Source organism: Coregonus lavaretus, assembly GCF_964263955.1.
Source record: "Coregonus lavaretus genome assembly, chromosome: 22".
In the NCBI taxonomy this organism is placed as follows: domain Eukaryota; kingdom Metazoa; phylum Chordata; class Actinopteri; order Salmoniformes; family Salmonidae; genus Coregonus; species Coregonus lavaretus.
The window spans coordinates 18,577,310-18,582,507 of NC_140009.1; positions in this window are offsets into that span (position 1 = coordinate 18,577,310).

Genomic DNA, 5,198 nt, shown 5'->3' on the forward strand with positions numbered 1-5,198 from the left:
TAGCCACTACTATACAGTATAAAACAAAGGCAGGAAGAATGGGGCGTACTATGTGTAGTGCAGTAAAGAACACTGGCATCTGGCGACTTGGACAGACTTTGCATTAGAAATGTAATTTCCTGTCAAAAAACGTAACCTTGCTGCCCTCTAGTGACTTATTCCAGATATGCCTTGAGCCGCATCTCAATCATCCTAAATGGCAACCACTCCTTGTCTCCACCTCTCCAAATGCTATGACACCAGGGGTACATCTCAATAGTCATAGGTGGTTTCTTCTCGTTTACTTTCCTTCATTCTCACAGACATGAAAAACCATGGTGGTTAGATTAAAGCAGATGAACGACAAAACAAGGAGAAGAAACCACCTTAAACTATTGAGATGCACCCCTGGTGTAATAGCGTTTGCCTTTCAGTTTTTTACATTAACGGATGTAATGACTGCAATAGTCAAAACAGAGAATAATTTAAGAAAAGTACTTCATTTCAGCAAGAAATTGAAATCGTTTGAGAAAAAACTTCACTTAATCTTTAATATCACAAAATATTTATAATAAACAAAAGTACACAGTGACAGAAAAAACGATAAAAAAAATTGATGTGGTTCATAAGACCCCATACAACAAGTTAACTCATAATTAAACTGACACTGGCAAATAAGAGGCATACTTTAACAGTGTAAAATAATTTAAAATACTTTTTTTTTTTTTTTTTATCTCTGGGCCTCATCTATTTTCTCCTCCAGTATTGAGCCTGTGACTAAATAATATGTACACAGGGGAGTAAACTTTGATATCCTGTCTGAAAACACACCTATCAATCAACATGAATCATTGAGCCAATAAAACTGTGTTATAGAACATTTTATATATATTATTGAGGAACCATAGGAGTCACAAACTACTCATTAACTGCTTTTTACTAACTGTGTTTTGACGTGAAAACAATATGCATGAGGTAAGAGGTTTTCTCTTCTTACATTACAAATAAACTTACTTGTACTTTCTGGCTGAAAGTAATCAAGAGACGAGGTTAAAAACTAAAATTCCTTTGACAACATAATGTGTTGATCAGTTATTTGTTTAGATAATGTTCTTAATTGCCTCCCTTGTCTATAGCTGAACACCACCATTCTTTAAGTCTTTCAATCGGAATGAAATGTGTGATTGAGTGCAGACAAACTGAAATACATACCGTGCGTGATCAAATAATGTGAACATACATTGAGTGCACAAAACATTAAGGACACCCAATCTTTCCATGACATACACTGAACAGGTGAATCCAGGTGAAAGCTATGATCCCTTATTGATGTCACTTGTTAAATCCACTTCAAATCAGTGTAGCTGAAGGGGAGGAGACAGGTCAAATAAGGATTTTTAAGCCTTGAGACATGGATTGTGTATGTGTGAATGTACAAGACAAAATATTTAAGTGCCTTTGAACCGGGTATGGTAGTAGGTGCTAGGCATACCGGTTTGTGTTAAGAACTGCAATGCTGCTGGGTTTTTCACACACAACAATTTCCCATGTGTATCAAGAATGGTCCACCACCCAAAGGACATCAAGCCAACTTGACAACTGTAGGAAGCATTGGAGTCAACATGGGCCAGCATCCCTGTGGAACGCTTTCGACACCTTATAGAGTCCATGCCCCGACTAATTGAGGCTGTTCTGAGGGCAAAATGGGGGGGGTGCAACTCAATATTAGGAAGATGTCCTAAATGTTTTGTACACTCAGTGGCAGTGTGGCACATGGTCAGATATGTGTACGGGGGGAGGGTGACGTTATCAAATACATTCAAACTGGCTGACCTACAAGATCAAAGACATACACCTCCCAAGTGGCACAGTGGTCTAAGGCACTGCATCGCAGTGCTAGCTGTGCCACTAGAGATCCTGGTTCGAATCCAGGCTCTGTCGTAGCCGGCCGCGACCTGGAGACCAATGGGGCGGCGCACAATTGGCCCAGCGTCGTCCAGGGTAGGGGAGGGAATGGCCGGCAGGGATGTAGCTCAGTTGGTTGTGGGTTCGATTCCCAAGGGGGGCCAGTATGAAAAATAAAAAAATAATGTATGCACTCAATAACTGTAAGTCGCTCTGGATAAGAGCGTCTGCTAAATGACTAAAATGTAAAATACACATTGACTCAACCTGTCATGACATACTAGTACTTTCAGCTGTTGGTTGCAGAGTGGAGAACAGGGAAAGATAGAGAATATACTGTGCGTTAACCCATCAGAGTCTAAGCCGGGGGAGGGGGTTCTACTAAGCTATATGGAATTGTTTTAATAATAATAATAATATGCCATTTAGCAGACGCTTTTATCCAAAGCGACTTACAGTCATGCGTGCATACATTTTTTTTTGTGTATGGGTGGTCCCGGGGATCGAACCCACTACCTTGGCGTTACAAGCGCCGCGCTCTACCAGCTGAGCTACAGAGGACCACGTTTTAAGGTCATACCAAGGATCATTTAGCTATTTGATTATGAATTTTAAGACCCCCTGAAGTATCCAAAAAAATATATAAAACATTTGTTTGACGAAAATGTTTTGGGGGCTTTAATGCTATTAGCCCATACAAACACATTGAATAACAGATTCCCTACATGGAACAACAGATAGTCCCCAAAAAATTTCAAAAGGAAGTTTGTTCTAAAGTGTCTCTCCTATATCTGAGAGATATAAGAAAGATAGTGTATATACGTATATGCTTCCCTACCTGTCAAAAGTTTGGACACACGTTCTCATTCAAAGGGGTTTTCTTTATTTTTACTATTTTTTACGTTGTAGAATAATAGTGAAGACATCAAAACTATTAAATAACACACATGGAATCATGTTGTAAACAAAATCAAATGTTAAACAAATCAAAACATATATTTTATATTTGAGATTCTTCAAATAGCCACCCTTTGCCTTGATGACAGCTTTGCACACTCTTGGCATTCTCTCAACCAGCTTAATGAGGTAGTCACCTGGAATGCATTTCAATTAACAGGTGTGCCTTCTTAAAACTTAATTTGTGGAATTTCTTTCCTTCTTAATGCGTTTGAGCCAATCAGTTGTGTTGTGACAAGGTAGAGGGGGTATACAGAAGATAGCCCTATTTGGTAAAATAGCAAGTCCATATTATGGCAAGAACAGCTCAAATAAGCAAAGAGAAACGACAGGCCATCATTACTTGAAGACATGAAGGTCAGCCTATCCGGAAAATTTCAAGAACTTTGAACGTTTCTTCAAGTGCTGTCGCAAAAACCATCAAGCGCTATAATGAAACTGGCTCTCATGAGGACCGCCACAGGAATGGAAGACCCAGAGAAACCACTGCTGCAGAGGATAAGTTCATTAGAGAGTTACCAGCCTCAGAAATTGCAGCCCAAATAAATGCTTCACAGAGTTCAAGTCACAGACACATATAAACATCAACTGTTCAGAGGGGACTGTGTGAATCAGTCCTTCATGGTTGAAATGCTGCAAAGAAACCACTACTAAAGGACACCAAAAATAAGAAGAGACTTGCTTGGGCCAAGAAACACGAGCAATGGACATTAGAACGGTGGAAACGGTTTGGTCTGGAGTCCAAATTTGAGATTTTTGGTTCCAACTGCCGTGTGAGTGAACGGATGATCTCCACATGTGTAGTTCCCACCGTAAAGCATGGAGGAGCAGGTGTTAGGGTGTGGGAGTGCTTTGCTGGTGACACTGTCTGTGATTTATTTAGAATTCAAGGCACACTTAACCAGCATGGCTACCACAGCATTCTGCAGTGATACGTCATCCCATCTGGTTTGGGCTTTGTGGGACATTTGTTTTTCAAGACCAAGAAGGAGAGTGATGGAGTGCTGCATCAGATGACCTGGCCTCCACAATCCCCCGACCTGACCCCAATTGGGATGGTTTGGGATGAGTTGGACTGCAGAGTGAAGGAAAAGCAGCCAACAAGTGCTCAGCATATGTGGGAACTCCATCAAGACCGTTGGAATATCATTCCAGGTGAAGCTGGTTGAGAGAATGCCAAGAGTATGCTAAACTGTCATCAAGGCAAAAGGTGGCTATTTGAAGAATCTCAAATATAAAAAATATTTTGATTTGTTTAACACTTTTTTGGTTACTACATTTACATTTACATTTTAGTCATTTAGCAGACGCTCTTATCCAGAGCAACTTACAGGAGCAATTAGGGTTAAGTGCCTTGCTTAAGGGCACATCGGCAGATTTTTCACCTAGTCGGCTCGGGGATTAGAACCAGCTACCTTTCGGTTACTGGCACAACGATCTTACCCACTAAGCTACCTGCCGCCCGCTACATGATTCCATATGTGTTATTTCAGAGTTTTGATGTCTTCACTATTATTCTACAATGTAGAAAATAGTAAAAATAAATAAAAACCCTTGAATGAGTAGGTGTGTCAAAACTTTTGACTGGTAGTATGAGATATATATATATACATACAGTGAGGGAAAAAAGTATTTGATCCCCTGCTGATTTTGTACGTTTGACCACTGACAAAGAAATGATCAGTCTATAATTTTAATGGTAGGTTTATTTGAACAGTGAGAGACAGAAAAACAAAACAAAAATCCAGAAAAACGCATGTCAAAAACTGTATCAATTGATTTGCTTTTAATAAGTATTTGACCCCCTCTCAATCAGAAAGATTTCTGGCTCCCAGGTGTCTTTTATACAGGTAACGAGGTGAGATTAGGAGCACACTCTTAAAGGGAGTGCTCCTAATCTCAGCTTGTTACCTGTATAAAAGACACCTGTCCACAGAAGCAATCAATCAATCAGATTCCAAACTCTCCACCATGGCCAAGACCAAAGAGCTCTCCAAGGATGTCAGGGACAAGATTGTAGACCTACACAAGGCTAGAATGGGCAACAAGACCATCGCCAAGCAGCTTGGTGAGAAGGTGACAACAGTTGGTGCGATTATTCACAAATGGAAGAAACACAAAATAACTGTCAATCTCCCTCGGCCTGGCGCTCCATAGAAGATCTCACCTCGTGGAGTTGCAATGATCATGAGAACGGTGAGGAACTACACGAGAGGATCTTGTCAATGATCTCAAGGCAGCTGGGACCATAGTCACCAAGAAAACAATTGGTAACACACTACGCCGTGAAGGACTGAAATCCTGCAGCGCCCGCAAGGTCCCCCTGCTCAAGAAAGCACATATACAGGCCCGTCTGA